The sequence below is a fragment of the Chlorocebus sabaeus genome, chromosome 21, assembly GCF_047675955.1.
Source record: "Chlorocebus sabaeus isolate Y175 chromosome 21, mChlSab1.0.hap1, whole genome shotgun sequence".
Taxonomy (NCBI): domain Eukaryota; kingdom Metazoa; phylum Chordata; class Mammalia; order Primates; family Cercopithecidae; genus Chlorocebus; species Chlorocebus sabaeus.
This window is the reverse complement of record NC_132924.1, coordinates 1955512-1980983: the sequence shown is the minus strand read 5'-3', so window position 1 is coordinate 1980983 and position 25472 is coordinate 1955512.

The following is a 25472-nucleotide window of genomic DNA, read 5'->3' as shown; positions in this document are numbered from 1 at the left end:
GAAACATCTTTGTGATCTGTGAATTCATCTCGCAGAGTTCTACCTTTCTGTTCTTGAAGCCATTTGCTAATACTGTTCTTGTGGAAACTGCAAAGTGATATTTGGGAACGCATTGAGAACTATGGTGAAAAGGAAATATCCTCCGATAAAAACTGGAAGAAGCTAACTGAGAAACTGTTTTGTGACGAGTGAATGCAACTCACAGATTTACACTTTTCTTTTCATTGATCAGTTTGCTAACTCTGTTTCCTTAAAATCTGCAATAGAGTATTTCTTAGCGCAATGAAGCTTAGCGTGACAAAGGAAATATCCTCAGATAAAAAGTAGAAAGAAACTTTCTGAGAAACTGCTTTGAGATGTGTGAATTCAACTCACTGAGTTTTACCTGTATTTCATGGAGCCGTTTGCTAGCCCTGTTTTTTTTTGAATCTGAGAAATGATATTTTGGATTGCTATGAAGACTCTACGGGCAAAGGAAATAGCCTCAGATAAAAACGAGAAGGAAGTTTTCTGAGAAATTTCTTTCTGTTCTGTGAATTCATCTCACAGGATTCCACCTATCTGTTCATGAATCCGTTTGCCAACTCTGTTTTCATGGAATCTGCAAAGTGATATTTGGGAGCGCATTTAGGGCTATGGTGGAAAAGAAAAAATAATCAGATAAAAATGATCAAGAAGCATACTGAGAAACTTCATTGTGATCTGTGAATTCAACTCACAGAGTTCCACCTTTCTGTTTATGAAGCCGTTTGCTAGCACTGTTCTCCTGGAATCTGCAAACTGATATTTGGGAGGGCATTGGGGGCTATGGTGGAAAAGGAAATATAATCAGATAAAAACGAGAAAGAATCTTTCTGAGAAACTACTTTGTGATCTGTAAATTCATCTCACAGAGTTCCACCATTCTGTTCATGAAGCTGTTTGCTAATACTGTTCTCGCGGAGTCTTCAAAGTGATATTTGGGAGCACACTGAGGGCTATGGTGGAAAATTGAATATAATCAGATAAAAACGAGAAAGAAGCTTTCTGAGAAACTTCTTTGTGATCTGTGAATTCATCTCACAGAGTTGCACCTTTCTGTTCATGAAGCCGTTTGCTAACACAGTTCTCGTGGAAACGGAAAAGTTTTATTTGAGAGCGCATTGAGGACTACAGTGAAAAAGTAAATATCCTCAGATAAAATCTGGAAGGAAGCATTCTGAGAAACTGCTTTGTGATGTGTGAATGCAACTCAGAGTTGCACTTTTCTTTTCGTTGATCAGTTTGCTAACTCTGTTATCTTGAAATCTGTAATGGGATATTTCTTAGCAAAATGACTCTTATGGTGAAAAAGGAAATATCCTCAGACAGAATGTAGAAAGAAACTTTCTGAGAAACTGTTTTGTGGTGAGTGAATTCAAGTCACTGAGTTACAGCAGTATTTTGTGGAATCTGAGAACTGATATTTTGGATTGCTTTGAAGACTATACGGATGAAAGAAATATCTTCAGATAAAAAGGAGACAGAAGTTTTCTGATAAATTTCTTTCTGTTCTGTGAATTCATTTCACAGAGTTCCACCTTTCTGTTCAACAAGCTGTTTGCTAATACTGTTCTCATGGAATCTGGAAAGTGATATTTGGGAGCACATTGAGGGCTAAGGTGGCAAAGGAAATAAAATCAGATAAAAACGAGAAAGAAACTTTCTGAGAAACTTCTCTGTGACCTGTGAATTCATCTCACAGAGTTCCACCTTTCCCTTCATGAAACCGTTTGCTAACACAGTTCTCGTGGAAACTACAAAGTGATATTTGGAAGCGCATTAAAGGCTATGGTGGAAAGGAAATTATCCTCAGAAAAAAACGAGAATGAGGCTTTCTAAGAAATTTCTTTGTGATCTGTGAATTCATCTCACAGAGTTCAACCTTTCTGTTCATGAAATCGTTTGCTAACACTGGTTTTGTGGAAACTGCAAAGTGATATTTGGGAGCACATTGAGAGATATGGTGAAAAAAGAAATATCCTCAGATGAAAACTGGAAAGAGGCGTTCTGAGAAACTGCTTTGTGACGAGTGAATGCAACTCACAAAGTTACACTTTTCTTTCCATTGATCAGTTTGCTATCTCTGCTTTCTTGCAATCTGCAATGGGATATTTCTTAGCGCATTGAAACTTATGCTGACAAAGGAATATCCTCAGATAAAAAGTAGAAAAAGCTTTCTGAGAAACTGCTTTGTGATATCTGAATTAAACTCACTGAGTTACACCTGTATTTCATGGAACCATTTGTTACCCGTTTTTGTGGAATCTGAGTGCTGATATTTTGGATTGCTTTGAAGACTGTATGGAAAAAGGCAATATCCTCAGATAAAACGAGAAAAAAGCTTTATGAGAAACTTCTTTGTGATCTGTGAATTGATCTCTCACAAGTCCACCTATCTGTTCCTGGATCCGTTTGCTAACGCTGTTTTCATGGAATCTGCAAAGTGATATTTGGGAGCGCTTTGAGGGCTATGGCAGTAAAGGAAATATAATCAGATATAAAACGAGAAAGAAGCTTTCCAAGAATGAATCTTCTTTGTGATCTGTGAATTCATCTCACAGAGTTCCAGCTTTCTGTTCTTGAAGCCGTTTGCTAACACTGTCCTCGGGGAAACTGCAAAGTGGTATTTGGGAGTGCATTGAGGGCTATGGTGAAAAAGGAAATATTCTCATATAAAAACTGAAAAGAAGTGTTCTGAGAAACTGCTTTGTGATGTGTGAATGCAATTCACAGAGTTACACTTTTCTTTTCATTGATCAGATTGCTAACTCTGTTATCTTGAAATCTGCAATGGGATATTTCCTACCACAATGAAGCTTACTGTGACAAAGGAAATATCGTCAGATAAAAAGTAGAAAGAATCTTTCTGAGAAACTGGTTTGTGATGTGTGAATTCATCTCACTGTGTTACACCTGTATTTCATGGAGCCGCTTGCTAGCCCTGTTTTTGTGGAATCTGAGAATTGATATTTAGGATTGCTTTGAAAACTCTATGACCAAAGAAAATATACTCAGATAAAAAGGAGAAGGAATTTTTCTCAGAAATTTCTTTCTGTTCTGTGAATTCATCTCACAGAGTTCCACCTTTTTGTTCCAGAAGCTTTTTGCTAATACTGTTTTGGTGGAATCTGCAAAGTGATATTTGGGAGCGCATTGAGGGCTTTGGCGGAAAAGGAAATATAATCAGATAAAAACGAGAAACTTTCTGAGAAATTTCTTTGTGATCTGTGAATTGAACTCACAGAGTTCCACCTTTCTGTTCATGAAGCTGTTTGCTAACACTGTTCTCCTGGAAACTGCAAAGTGATATTCGGGAGTGCATTGAGGGCTCTGGTGAAAATGGAAATATCCTCAGATAAAAACTGGAAAGAAACGATCTGAGAAGCTTCTTTGTGACGTGTGAATGCAACTCAAAGGGTTACACATTTCTTTTCATTGATTAGTTTGTTAACTCTGTTTTCTTGAAATCTGCAATGGGATGTTTCTTAGTGCAGTGAAGCTTATGATGACAAAAGAAATATTCTCAGAAAAAAAGTAGAAAAAAGCTTTCTGAGAAACTGCTTTGTGATGTGTGAATTAAACTCACTGAGTTACACCTGTATTTTGTAGATCCGTTTGCTAGCCCTGTTTTTGTGGAATCTGAGAACTGATATGTCGGATCGCTTTGAAGACTATACAGAAAAAGAAAATATCCTCAGGTGAAAAAGAGAAAGAAGCTTTCTGAGAGACTCCTTTGTGATCTGTGAATTCATCTCACAGAATTCCACCTATCTGTTCATGAATCCGTTTGGTAACAAGGTTTTCGTGGAATCTGAAAAGTGATCTATGGGAGCACATTAAGGGCTATGGTGGAAAAGGAAATATAATCAGAAAAAAACGAGAAAGAAGATTTCTGAGTAACTTCTTTGTTATCTGTGAATTCATCTCACAGACTTCCACCTTTCAGTTCATGATGCCGTTTGCTATCACTGTACTCGTGGAATCTGCAAAGTGATATATGGGAGCACATCGATGGTTATGGTTGAAAAGAAAATATCCACAGACAAAAACGAGAAAGAAGCCTTCTGAGAAACATCTTTTTGATCTGTGAATTCGTCTCACCGAGTTCCACCTTTCTATTCATGAAGCCGTTTGCTAACACTGTTCTCATGGAAACTGCAAAGTGATATTTGGGAGTGCATTGAGTGCTATGGTGACAAAGGAAATATCCTCAGATAAAAACTGGAAAGAAGCGTTTTGAGAACCTGCTTTGTGACGTGTGAATGCAACTCATGGTGTTACACTTTTCTTTTCATTGTTCAGTTTGCTAATTCTGTTTTCTTGAAATCTGCAATGGAATATTTCTTAGCGCAATGAAGTTTAGTGTGAGAAGGGAACTATCCTCAGATAAAAAGTAGAAAGAAGCTCTCTGAGAAACTGCTTTGTGATGTGTGAATTCAACTCACTGTGTTACAAATGTATGTCGTGGGGCCTTTTGCTAGACCTGTTTTTGTGGAATCTGAAAACTGATATTTCGAATTGCTTTGAAGATGATATGGAAAAAGGAAATATCCTCAGATAAAAAAGAGAAAAAAGTTTTTGGAGAAAGTTCTGTGTGTTCTGTGCATTCATCTCACAGATTTCCACCTTTCTGTTCATGAAGCTGTTCGTTATTACTGTTCTTGAAGAATCTGCTAAGTGATATTTGTGAGCAGATTGAGGGCTATGGTGGAAAAGGAAATATAATCAGATGAAAACGAGAAAAAACTTTCTGAGAAACTTCATTGTGATCTGTGAATTCATCTCACAGAGTTGCACCGTTTTGTTCATGGAGCCATTTACTAATAATGATCTTGTGTAAATGGCAAAGTGATATTTGGGAGCACATTAGGGCTGTGGTGAAAAAGGAAATATCCACAGATAAAACCTGGAAAGAAGCATTCTGAGAAACGGCTTTGTGACGTGTAAATGCAACTCACAGAGATACACATTTGTTTTCATTGATCAGTTTGCTAACTCTGGTTTCTTCAATTCTGCAACAGGATATTTCTTAGTGCAACGAAACTTACAGTGACAAAGGAAATATGCTCAAACAAAAAGTAGAAAGAAACTTTCTGAGAATCTGCTTAGTGACGTGTGAATTCAACTCACTGAGTTACACGTGTATTTCGTGAAGCCATTTGCAAGCCCGGTGTTTATGGAATCTGAGAACTGATATTTCAGATCACTTTGAAGACTATAATGCCAAATGAAATATCCTCAGATAAAAACGAGAAAGAATTTTTCTGAGAAATTTTTTTTTGATCTGTGAGTTCATCTCACAAAGTTCCACCTTTCTGTTCATGAAGCTGTTTGCAAACACTCTTCTCCTGGAATCTGCAAAGTGATATTTGGGAGTGCATTGAGGGCTACAGTGAAAAAGGAAATATCTTCAGAAAAAAACTGAAAAGAAGTGTTCTGAGAAACTTCTATGTGACCTGTGCATTCATCTCACAGAGTTCCACCTTTCTGTTCATGTAGCTGTTTGCTAACACTCTTCTCCTGGAATCTGCAAAGTGATATTTGGGAGCGCATTGAGGGCTACAGTGAAAATGGAAATATCTTCAGATAAAAACTGAAAAGAAGTGTTCTGAGAACCTTCTTTCTTATCTGTGAATTTATCTCACAGAATTCCACCTTTCTCTTCATGGAGCCGTTTACTAACACTGTTCTCGTGGAAACTGCAAAGAGATATTTGGGAATGCATTAGGGCTATGGTGAAAAGGAAATATTCTCGGATAAAACCTGGAAAGAAGCGTTATGAGAAACTGCTTTTTGACGTGTGAATGCAACTCACAGCGTTATACTTTTCTGTTCATTGATCAGTTTGCTAACACAGTTTTCTTCAAATCTGCAATGGGATATTTCTTTGCCCAATGAAGCTTACGTTGATAATGGAAATATGCTCAAACAAATAGTAGAAAGAAATTTTTTGAGAAACTGCTTTGTGATGTGTGAATTCAACTCACTGAGTTAGAGCTTAATTTGTGGAGCCATTTCCTAGTCCTCTTTTTGTGGTATCTGAGAACTGATATTTCGGATCACTTTGAAGACAATACAGCCAAAGGAAATATACTCAGATAAAAATGAGAAATAATTTTTCTGAGAAATTTCTTTCTGATCTGTGAATTCATCTCACAGAGTTCCACCTTTCTGTACATGAAGCTGTTTGCTAACACTCTTCTCGTGGAATCTGCAAAGTGATATTTGGAAGTACATTGAGGTTACAGTGAAAAAGGAAATATCTTCAGATAAAACTGAAAAGAAGCGTTTTGAGAACCTGCATTGTGACGTGTGAATACAAATCACAGTGTTACACATTTCTTTTCATTGATCAGTTTACTAACACTGTTTTCTTGAAATCTGCAATGGAATATTTCATTGTCCAATGAACCTTATGGTGACAAAGGAAATATCTTCAGATAAAAAGTAGAAAGAAACTTTCTGAGAAACTGATTTGTGATGTGTAAATTCAACTTACGGAATTACACCTCTATTTCGTGGAGTCATTAGTTGCCTTCTTTTTTGCGGAATCTGAGAAATGATATTTTGGATCGCTTTGAAGACTATACGGCCAAAGAAAATATTCTCAGATAAAAACGAGAAGGAAGTTTTCTGAGAAATTTCCTTGTGCTCTATGAATTCATTTCACAGAATTCCCTTTCTGTTCATGAAGCTGTTTGCATATACTGCTCTGTTGAAATCTGCAATGAGATATTTGGCAGCGGATTGAGTTGTATCTTGGAAAAGAATATATCCTCAGATAAAAACGAGAAAGAAGCTTTCTGAGAAACCCCTTTGTGTTCTGTGAATTCATCTCACAGAGTTCCACCTTTGTGTTCATGAAGCCGTTTGCTAACACTGTTCTCGTGGAGACTGCAAAGTGATCTCGTGAGATGAGGGCTATGGTGAGAAAGGAAAAATTTTCAGATAGAAATGAGAAAGAAGCTTTCTGAGAAACTTCTTTGTGATCTGTGAATTCATCGAACAGTGTTCCACCTTTCTGTTCATGAAGCCATTTGCTAACACTGTTCTCGTGGAAACTGCAAAGTGATATTTGGGAGTGCATTAAGGGCTATGGTGGAAAAGGAAATATCCTCAGATAAAAACTGGAAAGAAGCATTCTGAGAAACTGCTTTGTGACGTGTGAATGCAACTCACACAGTTACACTTTTCTTTTCATTGATCAGTTTGCTTACTCTGTTTTCTTGAAATCTGGAATCCAATATTTCTTAGCACAATGAAGCTTACAGTGACAAGGAAATATTCTCAGTGAAAAAGTAGAAAGAAGCTTTCTGAGAAACTGCTGTGTGATGTGTGAATTCAACTCACGGAATTACACCTATGTTTCGTGGAACCGTTTGCTAGGCCTGTTTTTGTGGAATCTGAGAACTGATATTTCAGATCTCCTTGAAGACTATACGGGCAAAGTAAATATCCTCAGATAAAAATGAGAAAGTAGCTTTCTGTGATACTCCTTTGTGATCTGTGAACTCATCTCACAGAATTCTACCTATGTTATGATGAATCTGTTTGCTAACACTTTTTTCGTGGAATCTGCAAAGTGATATTTGGGAACACATTGAAGGCCATGGTGGAAAAGGAAATATAATCATATAAAAACGAGAAAGAAGCTTTCTGAGAAACTTTTTAGTGATGTGAATTCAGCTCACAGAGTTCCACATTTCTGTTCATAAAGTCGTTTGCTAACACTGTTCTCATGGAATCTGCAAAGTGATATTTGTGAGCACATTGAGGGCTATGGTGGAAAACGAAATATAATCAGATAAAAACAAAAAATAAGTTTTCTGAGAAACTTCTTTGTGATCTGTGAATTCATCTCACAGAATTCCACCCTTCTGTTCATGAAGCCGTTTGCCAGCACTGTTCTTCTGAAATCTGCAGAGCTATGTCTGGGAGCATCTCTCAGAGTTCCACCTTTCTCTAGAGGAAGCTGTTTGCTAACACTGTTCTCGTAGAATCTGTAAACTGATATTTGGGACCGCATTGAGGGCGATGGTGAAAAAAGAATTATACTCAGATAAAAACTGGAAAGAAGCGTTCTGAGAAACTTCTTCATGACATGTGAATGCAACTCACAGATCTACACTTTTCTGTTCATTGATCAGTTTACTAACACTCTTTTCTTCAAATCTGCAATGGAATATTTCTTAGCCCAATGAAGCTTACTGTGACAAAGGAAATATCCTCAGATAAAAAGTAAAAAGAAGCTTTCTGAGAAACTGCTTTGTGATGTCTAAATACAATTCACTGAGCTAAACCTGTATTTCTTGAAGACGTTTTTTAGCACTGTTTCTGTGGAATCTGGGAATTAATATTTCAGATTGCTTTGGAGATGATACGGAAAAGGAAATATCATCAGATAAAAACGAGAAAGATTTCTGAGAAATTTCTTTCTGATCTGTGAATTCATCTCACAGAGTTGCATCTTTCTGTTCATGAAGCTGTTTGCTAACACTGTTCTCGTGGATTCTGCAAAGTGATATTTGGAACGCATTGAGGGCTTTGGTGGAAAAGGAAATATAATCAGATAAAAACGGGAAAGAAGCTTTTTGAGAAACTTTTTTGTGGTCTGTGAATTCATCTCACAGAGTTCCACCTTTCTCTACATGAAGCTGGTTGCTAACACTGTTCTCGTTGTATCTGGAAAGTGATATTTGGGAGCACAATGAGGACTATGGTGGAAAAGAAAATATCCTCAGATAAAAACGAGAAAGAACCTTTCTGAGAAACTTCTTTGTGATCTGTGAATTCATCTCACAGAGGTCCACCTTTCTTTTCATGAAGCCATTTGACAACACTGTTTTTGTGGAAACTGCAAAGTGATATTTGGGAGCGCATTGAGGGATATGGTGGAAAACGAAATACCCTCAGATGAAAACTGGAAAGAAGCGTTCTAAGAAACTGCTTTGTGACGTGTGAATGCAACTCACAGAGTTACACTTTTCTTTCCATTGATCAGATTGCTAACTCTGGTTTCTTGAAATCTGCAATAGGATATTTCTTAGCACAATGAAGCTTATTCTGACAAAGGAAATATCCTCAGATAAAAGGTAGAAAGAAGCTTTCTGAGAAACTGGTGATGTGAGAATTCAAATCAGTGAGTTACACCTGTATTTCATGGAGCCGTTTACTAGCAGTGTTTTTGTGGAATCTGAGAACTGATATTTCGAATGGCTTTGGAGATGATACAGAAAAAGGAAATATCCTCAGATGAAAACGAGAAGGTAGTTTTCTGAGAAATTTCTCTCTGTTCTGTGAATTCATCTCACAGAGTTCCACCTTTTTGTCCATGAAGCTGTTTGCTAATACTGTTCTCGTGGAATCTGCAAACTGATATTTGTTAGTGCATTGAGAGCTATGGTGGAAAAGGAAATATAATCAGATAAAAAGGAGAAGGAAGCTTTCTGAGAAACTTCTTTGTGAAATGTGAATTCATCTCACTGAGTTCCACCTTTCTGTTCATGCAGCTGTTTGCTATCACTGTTGTTGTGGAAACTGCAAAGTGATATTTGGGAGTGCATTGAGGGCTATGGGGAAAGAGCAAATGTCTTTAGATAAAAACTGGAAAGAAGCGTTCTGAGAAACTGTTTTGTGACTTCTGAATGCAACTCACGGAGTTACACTTTTCTTTTCATTGATCAGTTTGCTAATTCTGTTGTCTTGAAATCTGTGATGGGATATTTCTTGGCACAATAAACTTACGGTGACAAAGGAAATATCCTCAGATAAAAAGTGGAAAGAAGCTTTCTGAGAAACTGCTTTGTGATGTGTGAATTCAACTCACTGAGTTATACCTGTATTTCATGGAGCCATTTGCTAGTCCTTTCTTTGTGGAATCTGAGACTGATATTTCGAATCACTTTGAAGATGATATGGAGAAAGGATATATCCTCAGATAAAACGTAGAAAGAAGATTTCAGAGAAACTGCTTTGTGATCTGTGAATTCACCTCACAGAGATCCACCTTTCTGTTCATGAAGCTGTTTGCTAATACTCTTTTCGTGGAATCTGCAAAGTGACATACGGGAGGGCATTGAGGGCTATGGTGGAAAAGGAAATATAATCAGATAAAAACGAGAAAGAAGCTTTCTGAGAAACTTCTTTGGGATCTCTGAATTCATCTCACAGAGTTGTACCTTTCTGTTCATGAAGCCGTTTGCTAACACTGTTCCTGTGGAAACTGCAAAGTGATATTTGGGAGCTCATTGAGGGCTATGGTGAAAAAGCAAATATCCTCAGATAAAAACCGGAAAGAATGATTTGAGAAACTGCTTTGTGACATATGAATGCAACTCACAGAGTTACACTTTTCTTTTCACTGATCAGTTTGCTAACTTTGTTTTCTTGAAATCTGCAATGGGATATTTCGTAGCACAATGAAGCTTACGGTGACAAAGCAAATATTCTCAGAAAAAAAATAGAAGAAAGCTTTCTGAGAAACTACTTTGTGAAGCATGAATTCAACTCACTGAATTACACCTGTATTTCATGCAGCCGTTTGCTAGCCCTGGTTTTGTGGACTCTGAGAACTGATATTTTGGATCGCTTTGAAGATGATGTGGCCAAAGGAATTATCCTCAGATAAAAACGGGAAGGAAGTTTTTTGAGAAATTACTTTCTGTTCTGTTAATTCATCACACAGAGTATCAACTTCCTGTTAATGAAGCTGTTTGCTAACACTGTTTTTGTGGAATCTGCAAAGTGATATTTGGGAGCGCTTTGAGGGCTATGGTGGAAAAGGAAATATAATCAGATAAAAATGAGAAAGAAACTTTCTGAGAAACTTCTTTGTGATCTGTGAATTCATCTCACAGACTTCCACGTTGCTGTTCATGAAGCCGTTTGCTAATACTTTTCTTGTGGAAACTGCAAAGTGATATTTTGGAGCCCATTCTGGGCTTTGGTAAAAATGGAAATATCTTCAGATAAAAACTAGAAAGAAGCGTTATGAGAAACTGCATTGTGACGTGTGAATGCAACTCACTGAGTCACACTTTTCTTTTCATTGACCAAATTGCTAACTCTGTTTTCTTGAAATCTGCAATGGGATATTTCTTAGTGCAATGAAGCTTACAGTGACAAAGGAAATATCCTCAGATAAAAAGTAGAAAGAAGCTTTCTGAGAAACTGCTGTGTGATGTGTAAATTCAACTTACGGAATTACATCTCTGTTTCACGGAGTCATTGGTTGCCCTGTTTTTGTGGAATCTGAGAAATGATATTTCGGATCACTTTGTAGACTATACGGCCAAAAGAAGTATCCTCAGATAAAAACGAGAAGGAAGTTTTCTGAGAAATTTTTTCTGCTCTGTGAATTCATCTCACAGAGTTCCACCTTTCTGTTCATGAAGCTGTTTGCAAATACTGCTTTATTGAAATCTGCAATGTGATATTTGGGAGCGGTTTGAGTTCTATGGTGGAAAAGAAAATATCCTCAGACAAAAATGAGAAAGAAGCTTTCTGAGAAGCTTCTTTCTGGTCTGTGAATTCATCTCACAGAGTTCCACATTTCTGTTTATGAAGCTGTTTGCAAATACTGCTCTGTTGAAATCTGCAATGTGATATATGGGAGTGGATTGAGTTGTATGGTAGGAAAGAAAGTATCCTCAGATAAAAACGAGAAAGAAGCTTTCTGATAAACTTCTTTGTGATCTCTGAATTCATCTCACAGAGTTCCACCTTTCTGTTCATGAAGCCGTTTGCTAACCCTGTTCTCGTGGAAACTGCAAAGTGACATTTGAGAGCACATTGTGGGCTATGGTGAGAAAGGAAATATCCTCAGATAGAAAGGAGAAAGAAGCTTTCTGAGAAACCCCTTTGTGTTCTGTGAATTCATTTCACAGAATTCCACCTTTGTGTTCATGAAGCCATTTGCTAACACTGTTCTCGTGGAGACTGCAAGGTGATATTTGGGAGCACATTGAGGGCTATGGTGAGAATGGAAAAATCCTCAGATAGAAACGAGAAAGAAGCTTTCTGAGAAACTTCTTTGTGATCTGTGAATTCATCACACAGTGTTTCACCTTTCTGTTCATGAAGCCGTTTGCTAATACTGTTCTTGGGGAAACTGCAAAGTGATATTTGGGAGTGCATTGAGGGCTATGGTGAAAAAGAAAATATCCTCAGATAAAAAGTGGAAAGAAGCATTCTGAGAAACTGCTTTGTGACGTGTGAATGCAACTCACAGAGTTACCTTTTTCTTTTCACTGATCAGTTTGCTAACTCTGTTTTCTTGAAATCTGGAATACGATATTTCTTAGCACAATGAAGCTTACAGTGACAAAGGAAATATCCTCAGTCAAAAAGTAGAAAAAAGCTTTCTGAGAAACTACTCTGTGATATGTGAATTCAACTCACGAAATTACACCTGTATTTCGTGTATCTGTTTGCTAGGCCTGTTTTTGTGGAAACTGAGAACTGATATTTCGGATCGCCTTGAAGACTATACGGGCAAAGTAAATATCCTCAGATAAAACGAGAATGTAGCTTTCTGAGAAACTCCTTTGTCATCTGTGAACTCATCTCACAGAATTCCACCTATCTTTTGATGAATCTGTTTGCTAACACTTTTTTCGTGGAATCTGCAAAATGATATTCAGGAATGCATTGAAGGCTATGGTGGAAAAGGAAATATAATCATATAAAAATGAGAAAGAAGCTTTCTGAGAAACTTTTTAGTGATGTAAATTCATATCACAGAGTTCCACATATCTGTTCATAAAGTCATTTGCTAACACTGTTCTCGTGGAATCTGCAAAGTGGTATTTGTGAGCACATTGAGGGCTATGGTGGAAAACGAAATATAATCAGATAAAAACGAGAGAGAAGTTTTCTGATAAACTTCTTTGTGATCTGTGAATTCATCTCACAGAGTTCCACGTTTCTGTTCATGAAGCCGTTTGCCAGCACTGTTCTTCTGGAATCTGCAAAGTGATATTTGGGAGCACATTGAGGTTTATGTTGAAAAAGGAAATATCCTCAGATAAAAACTGGAAAGAAGTGTTCTGAGAAACTGCTTTGTGACGTGTGAATTCAACTGACAGAGTTCCACTTTTCTTTCCATTTATCAGTTTGCTAACTGTGTTTTCTTTAAATCTGCAATGGGATATTTCTTATCGCAATGAATCTTGCGGTGACAAAGGAAATATCCTCAGGTAAAAAGTAGAAAGAAGCTTTCTGAGAAATTTTTATCTGATTTGTGAATTCATCTCATAGAGTTCCACTTTTCTGCTCATGAAGCTGTTTGCTAATACTGTTCTCATGGAATCTGCAAATTGATATTTGGGAGCGCATTGAGGGCTATGGTGGAAAAGGAAATACAATCAGACAAAAACGAAAAAGAGCTTTCTGAGAAACTTTTTGTGATCTGTGATTCATCTCACAGAGTTGCACCTTTCTGTTCATGAAGCCATTGGCTAACACTGTTCCTGTGGAGACTTCCAAGTGACATTTGGGAGCGCATTGAGGGCTATGGTAAAAAAGGAAATATCCTCAGATAAAAACTTGAAGGAAGCATTCTGAGAAACTGCTTTGTGACGTGTGATTGCAAATCACAGACTTATACTTTTCTTTTCATTGATCACTTTGCTAACTCTGTTTTCTTGAAATCTGCAATGAGATATTTCTTAGTGCAATAAAGATTATGGTTAGAAAGGAAATATCCTCAGATAAAAACTGGAAAGAAGCATTCTGAGAAACTCCTTTGTGATGTGTGAATGCAACTCACAGAGTTACACTTTTCTTTTCATTGACCAAATTGCTAACTCTGTTTTCTTGAAATCTGCAATGGGATATTTCTTAGTGCAATGAAGCTTATGGTGACAAAGAAAATATTCTCAGATAAAAAGGAGAAAGAAGCTTTCTGAGAAACTGCTTTGTGGTGTGTGATTTCAACTCACTGAGTTGCACTTGTATTTCATGGAGCCGTTTGCTAGCCCTGGTTTTGTGGAATCTGAGAACAGATATTTCAAATTGCTTTGAAGATGAAATGGAAAAAGGAAATATCCTCAGATAAAAATGAGAAAGAAGTTTTCTGAGAAATTTCTTTCTGTTTTTTGAATTCATCACACAGGGTTCCACCTTTCTGTTCATGAAGCTGTTTCCTAATACTGTTATCATGGAATCTGCAAAGTGATATTTGAGAGACCATTGAGGGCTATGGTGAAAAAGACGTATCCTCTGATGAAAACTGGAAAGAAGCATTCTGAAAAACTGCTTTGTGACATGTGACTGCAACTCACGAAGTTACACTTTTCTTTGCATTGGTCAGTTTGCTAACTCTGTTTTCTTGAAATCTGCAATGGGATATTTCTTAGCACAATGACGGTTACGATGACAATGGAAATATCCTCAGATAAAAAGTCGGAAGAAGCTTTCTGAGAAACTGTTTTGTGATGTGTGAATTCAACTCACTGAGTTACACCTCTATTTCATGGAGCCGTTTGCTAGCCCTGTTTTTGTGGAATCTGAGAAATGATACTTCGTATTGCTTTGATCACAATACAGAAAAAGGAAATATCCTCAGAAAAAAAACGAGAAAGTAGTTTTCTGAGAAATTTCTTTCTGTTCTGTGAATTCATCTCACAGATTTTCACCTTTCTGTTCATGAAGCTGTTTGCTAATATTATTCTTGTGGAATGTGCAAAGTGATATTTGGGATCGCATTGAGGGTTACGGTGGAAAAGGAAATATAATCAGAAAGAAATGAGAAAGAAGCTTTCTGAGAAACTTCTTTGTGATCTGTGAATTCATCTCACTGAGTTCCACCTTTCTGTTTATGAAGCTGTTTGCTAACACTGGTCTCGTGGAAACTGCAAAGTGATATTTGAGAGCGCACTGAGGCTTTTGGTGAAAAAGCAAATATCTTTAGATAGAAACTGGATAGAAGCTTTCTGAGAAACTACTTTGTGACGTGTGACTGGAATTCACAGATTTACACTTTTCTTTTCATTGATCAGTTTGCTAACTCTGTTGTCTTGAAATCTGTAATGAGACATTTCTTACTGCAATGAAACTTATGGTGACAAAGGAAATATCTTCAGACAAAAAGTAGAAGAAGCTTTCTGAGACACTGCTTTGTTATGTGTGAATTCAACTCACTGAGTTACACCTGTATTTCATGGAGCCGTTTGCTAGTCCTGTTTTTTTGGAATCTGAGAACGGATATTTCGGATTGCTTTGATGATGATACGGAAAAAGGATATATCCTCAGGTAAAAAGTAGAAAGAAGCTTTCTGTGAGACTGCATTGTGATCTCTGTGAATTCATCTCACAGAGATTCAACTTTCTGTTCATGACGCTGTTTGCTAATACTTTTTTCGTGGAATCTGCGAAGTGATATATGGGAGGGCATTGAGGGCTATGGTGGAAAAGGAAATATAATCAGAGAAAAACGAGAAAGAAGCTTTCTGAGAAACTTCTTTGTGATCTCTGAATTCATCTCGTCGAGTTCCACCTTTCTGTTCATGAAGCCGTTTGCTAACACCGTTCTCGTGGAAACTGCAAGGTGATATTTGGGAGCACTTTGAGGGCTATGGTGAAAAAGGAAATATCCTCAGATAAAAACTGGAAAGAACGATTGGAGAAACTGCTTTGTGACATATGAATGCAACTCACAGAGTTACATTTTTTTTCACCTATTAGTTTGCTAATTCTGTTTTCTTGAAATCTACAATGGGATATTTCTTAGTGCAATGAAACTTATGGCGACAAAGCAAATATTCTCAGAAAAAAAATAGAAAAAATTTTTCTGAGAACCTGCTTTGTGAAGCATGAATTCAACTCACTGAATTCCACCTGTATTTCATGGAGCCGTTTGCTAGCCCTGGTTTTGTGGACTCTGAGAACTGATATTTCGGATTGCTTTGAAGACGATACAGCCAAAGGAAATATCCTCAGATAAAAACGAGAAGGAAGATTTCTGAGAATTGTTTTTCTGTTCTGTGAATTCATCTCACAGAGTTCAACCTTTCCATTCATAAAGCTGTTTGCTTATGCTGTTCTCATGGAATATGCAAAGTGATATTTGGAAGCGCATTGATTGCTATGGTGGAAAAGGAAATATAATCAGATAAAAACGAGAAAGAAACTTTCTGAGAAACTTCTTTGTGATCTGTTAATTCATCTTGCAGAGTTCCACCTTTCTGTTCTTGAAGCCATTGGCTACCACAGTTTTCGTGGAATCTGCAAAGTGATATATGGGAGCGCCTTGAGGGCTATGATGGAAAAGAAAGTATCCTCAGAGAAAAACGATAAAGAAGCTTTCTGAGAAACTTCCTTGTGGTCTGTGAATTCATCTCACAGAGGTCCACCTTTCAGTTCATGAAGCCTATTACCTACACTGTTCTCGTGGAAACTGCAAAGTGATATTTCAGAACGCATTGGTGTCTAAGGTGGAAAACAAAATATCCTCAGATAAAAACGACAAAGAAGCTTTCTGAGAAACTTCCTTGTGATCTGTGAAATCATCTCACAGAGTTCCACCTTTCTGTTCAGAAGGGCATTTGCTAACACTGCTCTCGTGGCATCTGCAAACTGATATTTGGGAGCACATTGAAGGCTATGGTGGGAAAGGAAATATCCTCAGACAAAAACGAGAAAGAAGTTTTCTGAGAAACTTCTTTGTGATCTGTGAATTCATCTCACAGAGCTCCCCCTTTCTGTTTATGAATAATTTGCAAACACTGTTCTTGTGGAAACTGCAAAATGTTATTTGGAAGCCCATTGAGTGCTATGATGAAAAAGGAAATATCCTAATATAAAAAATGGAAAGAAGCGTTCTGAGAAACGGTTTTGTGATGTGTGAATGCAACTAACAGAGTTACACTTTCCTTTTCATTGATCAGTTTGCTGACTCTGTTTTCTTGAAATCTGCAATGTGATATTTATTAGCACAATGAAGCTTATGGTGACAAAGGAAATATAATCAGTTAAAAAGTAGAAAGAAGTTTTCTGAGAAATTGCTTTGTGATGTGTGAATTCAACTTATTGAGTTACAGCTGTATTTTGTGGAGCCATTTGCTAGCCCTTTTTTTGTGTAATCTTAGACCAGATGTTTCAGATCGCTTTGAAGACTATACGGCCAAAGGAAATATCCTCAGACAAAATAAAGAACTTTCTGAAAAACTACTTTGTGATCTATGAATTCATCTCACGGAGTTCCACCTTTCTCTTCATGAAGCCAGTTGCTAACACTGTTCTTGTGGAATCTGCAAAGTGATATTTGGGAGCTCATTGAGGGCTATGGTGATAAAAGAAAGACCCTCAGATAAAAACTGGAAAGAAGCATTCCGAGAAAATGCTTTGTGACGTGTGAATGCAACTCACAGAGTTACACATTTCTTTCCATTGATCAGTTTGCTAACTCTGTTTTCTTGAAATCTGCAATGGGATAATTCTTAGTGTAATGAAGCTTATGGTGGCAAAAGAAATATCCTTAGATATAATGTAGAAAGAAGCTTTCTGAGAAACTGCTCTGTGATGTGTGAATTCAACCCCCTGAGTTACACCTGCATTTCGTGGAGTCATTTGCTAACCCTGTTTTTGTGGTATCTGAGAACGGATACTTCTGATCGCTTTTAAGACTATACGGAAAAAGGAAATATCCTCAGATAAAAACGAGAAAGAAGCTTTCTGAGGAACTTTTTTGTGATCTGTGTATTCATCTCACAGAGTTTCACCTTTCTGTTCATGAAGCCATTTGTTAACACTGTTCTCATGGAAACTGCAAGGTGATGCTTGGGAGGGCATTGAGGGCTATGATGAAAAAGGAAATGTCCTCAGATAAAAACTGGATAGAAGCATTCTGAGAAACTGCTTTGTGACGTGTGAATGCAACTCACAGAGTTACACTCTTATTTTCATTGATCAGTTTGCTACCTCTGTTTTCCTGAAATCTGTAATGGGATATTTCTTAGCGCAATGAAGCTTACTGTGACAAAGGAAATATTCTCAGATAAAAAGTAGAAAGAAGCTTTCTGAGAAACTGCTTTGTGATGTGTGAATTCAACTCACTGGGTTGCACCTTTATTTCATCGAGCCATTTGCTACCCCTGTTTTTGTGGAATCTGAGAACTGATATTTCGGATCGTGTTGAAGACTACACGACCAAAGGAAATATCCTCATATAAAATGAGAATGAGGCTTTCTGAGAAACTTCTTTGTGATCTCTTAATTCATCTCACAGACCTCAATCTTTCTCTTCATGAAGTTGTTTGTTAATACTGTTCTCCTGGAATCTGTAAAGTGATATATGGGAGCACATTGAGGGCCATGGTGGAAAAGAAAATATCCTCAGATAAAATGAGAAAGAAGCTTCCTGAGAAACTTCTTAGTGATCTGTGAATTTGTCTCACAGAAATTCACCTTTCTGTTCATGAAGCCATTTGCTAACATTGTTTTTGTGGAAACTGCAAAGTGATATTTGGGAGTGCATTGATGGCTATGGTGAAAAAGGAAATATCCTCAGATAAAAACTGGAAAGAAGCCTTCTGAGAAACTGCTTTGTGACGTGTGAATGCAACTCACAGAGTTACACTTTTCTTTTCATTTATCAGTTAGCTAACTCTGTTTTCTTGAAATCTGCAATGGGATATTAGTTAGTGCAATGAAGCTTACAGTGACAAATGAAATATCTTCAGAAAAAAAGTAGAAAGAATCTTTCCGAGAAACTGCTTTGAGATGTATGAATTCAACTCACTGTGTTACACCTGTATTTCATGGAGTTGTTTGCTAGCTCTGTTTTTCTGAAATCTGAGAACTGATATTTCTGATCGCTTTGAAGACTATATGTCCAAAGTAAATATTCTCAGATAAAAACGAGAAAGAATCTTTCTATGAAACTCCTTTGTGATCTGTGAATTCATCTCCCAGAATTCCAGCTTTCTGTTCATGAATTTGTTTGCTAATACTCTTGTTGTGGAATCTGCAAAGTGATAATTGGGAATGCAGTGAGGGCTATGATAAAAAAAGAAATATCCTCAGATAAAAACCAGAAAGACGTTGTCTGACAAATTTCTTTCTCTTCTGTAATTCATCTCACAGAGTTCCACCTTTCTGTTCATGAAGCTGCTTATTAATACTATTCTCGTGCAATCTGCAAAATGATATTTTGGAGCACATTGAGAGGTATGGTACAAAAGGAAATATAATCAGATAAAAACGAGAAAGAAGCTTTCTGAGAAATTTTCTTGAGATCTGTGAATTTATCTCACAGAGTTCCACCTTCTCTTCATGAAGCTGTTTGCTAACACTGTTCTCATGGAATCAGCAAACTGATATTTGGGAGTGCGTTGATGGCTTTGGTGGAAAAGAAAATATCCTCAGATAAAAACTGGAAAGAAGAATTCTTAGAAACCTCGTTGTGACGTGTGAATGCAACTCACAGAGTTTCATTATATTTTCATTTAACAGTTTGCTAACTGTTTTCTTGAAATCTGCAGTGGGCTATTTCTTAGGGCAATGAAGCTTATGGTGACAAAGGAAATATCCTGTGATAAAAAGTAGAAAGAAGCTTTCTGAGAAACTGCTCTATAATTTGTGAATTCAACTCACTGAGTTACTCCTGTATTTCATGGAGCCGTTTTCTAGCCATGTTTTTGTGGAATCTGAGAACTGATATTTCAGATCTCTTTGCAGATGATGTGGAAAAAGAAAATATCTTCAGATTAAAATGAGAAAGAAGTTATCTGAGAAACTTCTTTGTGTTCTGAGAATTCATCTCACAGAATACCACATTTCTGTTCATGAAACTCTTTGCTAATGCTCTTTTCGTGGAATCTGCAAAGTGATATTTGGGACCAAATTGAGAGCTATGGTGGAAAAGGAAATATAATCAAATAAAAAGGAGAAAGAAGCTTATAGAGTGCCACCTTTCTGTTCCTGAAGTCATTTGCTAACACTGTTCACATGGAATTGGCAAACTGATATTTGGGAGTGCATTCAGGGCTATGGTGGAAAAGGAAATAGCCACAGATAAAAACAAGAAAGAACCTTTCTGAGAAACTTCTTTGTGATCTGTGAATTCACCTTACAGAGTTCCACCTTTCTGTTTATTAAGCAATATGCTAACACTGTTTTCCTGGAAACTACAAAATGATATTCAGGAGCACATTGAGGGCCATGGTGAAAAAGGAAATATCCTCAGATAAAAACTGGAAAGAAGCTTTCTGAGAAACTGCTTTGTGACGTGTGACTGCAACTCACTGAGTTACCCTTTTCCTTTCATTGATCAGTTTGCTAACTCTGTCTTCTTGAAATTTGCAATGGGATATTTATTAGAGTAATGAAGCTTACAGTGACAAAGGAAATATTTTCAGATAAAAAGTAGAAAGAAGTTTTCTGAGAAACAGCTTTGAGAGGTGTGAATTGGACTCACTGAGTTACAGCTGTATTTCGTGGAGCCGTTTGTTAGCTCTGTTTTTTTGAAATCTGAGAACTGATATTTTGGATCGCTTTGAAGACTATATGGCCAATGGAAATATCCTCAGATAAAAACGAGAAAGAAGCTTTCTGAGAAACTCCTTTGTGATCTGGGAATTCATCTCACAGAGTTCCACCTTTCTGTACATGAAGCCGTTTGCTAATACTGTTCTCATGGAAACTGCAATGTGATATTTCGGGGCTCATTGAGGGCTATGGTGAAAAAGAAAATATCCTCAGATAAAACTGGAAAGAAGCGTTCGGAGAAACTGCTTTGTGACGTGTGAATGCAACTCACAGACTTACAGTTTTCTTTTCATTGATCAGTTTGCTAACTCTGTTTTTCTGAAATCTGCAATGGGATACTTCTTAGTGCAATGAAGTTTAGGGTGGCAAAGGAAATATCCTCAGATAAAATGTAGAAAGAAGCTTTCTGAGAAACTGCTTTGTGATGTGTGAATTCAACTCACTGAGATACACCCATATTTTGTGGAACCGTTTTCTTGCCCTGTTTTTGTGGAATCTGAGGACTGCTACTTCGGATTGCTTTGAAGACAATATGGCAAAAGGAAATATCCTCAGATAAAAACAAGAAGGAATTTTTCTGAGAAATTTCTTTCTGATCTGTGAATTCATCTCACAGAGTTCCAACTTTCTGTTCATGAAGCTGTTTGCTATCACTGTTCTCTTGGAATCTGTAAAGTGATATTTGAGAGCGCATTGAGGGCTATGGTGACAATGAAAATATCCTCAGATAAAAACTGAAAAGAAGCATTCTGTGAAACTGCATTGTGATGTGTGAATGCAACTCACAGAGTTACACTATTCTTTTCATTGATAAGTTTGCTAACTCTGTTTTCCTGAAATCTGCAATGGAAAATTTCTTAGTGCAATGAAGCTTACTGTGAAAAAGGAAACATCCTCAGATAAAAAGTAGAAAGAAACTTTCTGAAAAACTGATTTGTGATGTGTGAATTCAACTCAGTGAGTTACGCCTGTATTTCGTGGAGTCATTTGCTATTCCTGTTTTTGTGGAATCTGAGAACTGAAATTTCGGATCACTTTGAAGACTATACAGTGAAAGGAAATATCCTCAGATAAAAACGAGAAAGAAGCTTTCTGAGAAACTTCTTTTCAATCTGTGAATTCATCTCACAAAATTCCACCTATCTGTTCATGAATCCGTTTGCTAACACTGTTTTTGTGAAATCTGCAAAGTGATATTTGGGAGTGCATTGAGGGCTATGGTGGAAAAGGAAATATAATCAGATAAAAATGAGAAAGAAGCTTTCTGAGAAACTTCTTTGTGATTTCTGAATTCATCTCACAGAGTTTACTACCTCTGGTTTTCTTGAAATCTGCAATGGAGTATTTCTTAGCGCAATGAAGCTTATGGTGACAAAGGAAATATCCTCAGATATAAAGTGGAAAGAACTTTCTGAGAAACTGCTTTGTGATGTGCGAATTAAACTCACTGAGCTACACCTGTATTTCATGGAGTCGTTTGCTAACCCTGTGTTTGTGGAGTCTGAGAAAAGATATTTCACATCACTTTGAAGACTATACAGTCAAAGGAAATATCCTCAGATATAACAGAGAAAGAAGCTTTCTGAGAAAATTCTTTGTGGTCTGTGAATTCATCTCACAGAGTTTCACCTTTCTGTTCATGAAGCTGTTTGCTAACACTGTTCTCATGGAAACTGCAAAGTGATATTTGGGAGCGCATTCAGGGTTATGGTGAAAAAGAAAATATCCTCAGATAAAAACTGGAAACAAGCGTTCTGAGAAACTACTTTTGACATGTGAATGCAACTCACAGAGTTACACTTTCCTTTTCATTGATCAGTTTGCTAACTCTGCTTTCTTGATATCTGCAATGGGATATTTCTTAGTACTTTGAAACTTACGGTGACAAAGGAAATATCCTCAGATAAAAAGTAGAAAGAAGCTTTGTGAGAAACTGCTGTGTGATGTGTGAATTCAACTTACTGAGTTACACTTGTATTTTGTGAAGTCGTTTGCTAGCCCTGGTTTTGTGGAATCTGAGAACTCATATTTTGGATCACTTTCAAGACGATATGGAAAAAGGAAATATCCTCAGATAAAAATGAGAAAGAAGTTTTCTGAGAAATTTCTTTCTGTTCTGTGAATTCATCTCACAGAGTTCCACGTTTCTGTTCATGAAGCTGTTTGTTAATAGTGTTTTCATGGAATCTGCAAGGTGATATTTGAGAACACATTGAGGGCTATGGTGGAAAAGGAAATATAATCAGATAAAAATGAGAAAGAAGCTTTCTGAGAAAATTCTTTCTGATCTGTGCATTCATCTCACACAGTTCCACCATTTTGTTCATGAAGTCAGTTGCTAACAGTTTTCTCGTGGAGTCTTCAAATTGATATATGGCATTTCATTGAGGACTATGGTGGAAAAGAACATATCCTCAGATAAAAACGAGGAAGAAGCTTTCTGAGAAACTTCTTTGTTATCTGTGAATTGATCTCACAGAGTTCCAACTTTGTGTTCATGCAGCCATTTGCTAACACTGTTCTCGTGGAAACTGCAAACTGATATTTGGGAGCGCATTGAGGGCTATGGTTAAAAAGGAAATATCCTCAGATAAAAACTGGAAAGAAACGTTTTGAGAAACTGCTTTGTGACGTGTGAATGCAACTCATAGAGTTACACTTTTCTTTTCATTGATCCGTTTGCTAACTCTGTTTCCTTGAAATCTGCAATGGGATATTTCTTAGCACAATGAAACTTATGGTGACAAAGGAAATATCCTCAGATAAAAATTAGTAAGAACCTTTCTGAGAAACTACTTTGTGATATGTGAATTCAACTCATTGAGTTACACATCTATTTTGTGGATCCGTTTGGTAGCCCTGTTTTGGGGAATCTGCGAACTGATATTTCAGATAGCTTTGAAGACAATACAGAAAAAGGAAATATCCTCAGATAAAAATGAAAAAGAAATTTTCTGAGATATTTCTTTCTGTTCTGTGAATTCATCTCACAGAGTTCCACCTTTCTGTTCATGAAGCTGTTTGCTATTACTGTTCTTGTGGAATCTGCAAAGTGATATTTGGGAGTGCATTGAGTGCTATGGTGGAAAAGCAAATACAGTGATGTAAAAACGAGAAAGAAGCTTTCTGAGAAACTTCTTTGTGATCTGTGAATTCATCTCACAGAATTCCACCTTTCTGTTCATGAAGCTATTTGCTAACACTCTTCTTATGGAATCTGCAAGGTGATATTTGGGAGCACATTGAGGGCTATGGTGGAAAAGAAAATATAATCAGAGAGAAACGAGAAAGAAGTTTTCTGAGAAACTTCTTTCTGATCTGTGAATTCATCTCACAGAGTTCCAGCTTTTTGTTCGTGAGGCCTTTTGATAACACTGTTCTCACAGAAACTGCAAAGTGATATTTGGGAGCGCATTAGGGCTATGGTGAAAATGGAAATATCCAGAGATAAAACCTGGATACAAGCGTTCTGAGAAACTGCTTTGTGATGTGTAAATGCAACTCACAGAGTTACACACTTCTTTTCATTGATCAGTTTGCTAACTCTGCTTTCTTCAATTCTGCAATGGGATAATTCTTAGGGCGATGAAGCCAATGGTGACAAAAGAAATATGCTCAAATAAAAAGTAGAAAGAGTCTTTCTGAGAATCTGATTTGCAAAGTGTGAATTCAACTCACTGAGTTACACATGTATTTCGTGGAGCCGTTTGCTAGCCCTGTTTTTACAGAATCTGAGAACTGATGATTTGGATTGCTTTGAAGACTATACGGTCAAAGGAAATAATCTCAGATAAAAACGTGAAATAAGTTTTCTGAGAAATTTCTTTCTGATCTCTGAATTCATCTCACAGAGTTCCACCTTTCTGTTCATGAAGCTGTTTGCTAATACTTTTCTCGTGGAATCTGCAAAGTGATATTTGGAAGTGCACTGAGGGCTATGGTGCAAAAGGAAACAAAATCAGATAAAAATGAGAAAGAAGTTTCTGAGAAACTTCTTTGAGAACTGTGATTTCATCTTACAGAGTTCCACGTTTCTGTTCATGAAGCCGTTTGCTAACACTGTTCTGTCGGAAACTGCAAAGTGATATTTGGGAGCGCATTAGGGCTATGGTGAAAAAGGAAATATCCATAGACAAAACCCGGAAACAAGCGTTCTGAGAAACTTCTTTGTTACGTGTGAATGCAACAATAAGAGTTACACTTTTCTTTCCACTGATCAGCTTGCTAACTCTGTTTTCTTCAAATCTGCAAAGGGATATTTCTTAGTGCAATGAAGCTTATGGTGACAAAGGAATTATGCTCAAAGAAAAAGTAGAAGGAAACTTTCTGAGCATCTACTTTGTTAGGAAACTGATCAATGAACAGAAAAGTGTAACACTGTAAGTAGCATTCACAGGTCACAGTGCAGTTTCTCAGAATGCTTCTTTTCAGTTTTTATCTAAAGATATTTCCTTTTTCACTGTAGCCCTCAATGCGCTCCCAAATATCACTTAGCAGATTCCGCAAGAAGAGTGTTAGCAAACAACTATATGAACAGAAAGGTGGAACTCTGTGAGATGAATTCAGAAATCAGAAAGACATTTCTCAGAAAACTTCTTTCTCGTTTTTATCTGGGGATATTTCCTTTGGCTGTATACTCTTCAAAGCAATCTGAAATATCGGTTCTCAGATTACACAAAAAACAGGACTATCAAACAGCTCCATGAAATACAGCTGTAACTCAGTGAGTTGAATTTACACATCACAAAGCAGTTTCTCAGAAAGCTTCTTTCTACTTTTTGTTTGAATATATTTCCTTTGTCACCGCAAGCTTCATTGTGCAAAGAAGTATCCCATTTCAGATTTGAAGAAAAGAGAGTTAGCAAACTGATCAATGAAAAGAAATGTGTAACTCTGTGAGTTGTACTCACACATCACAAAGCAGTTTCTCATAACGCTTCTTTCCAGGTTTTATCTGTGGATAT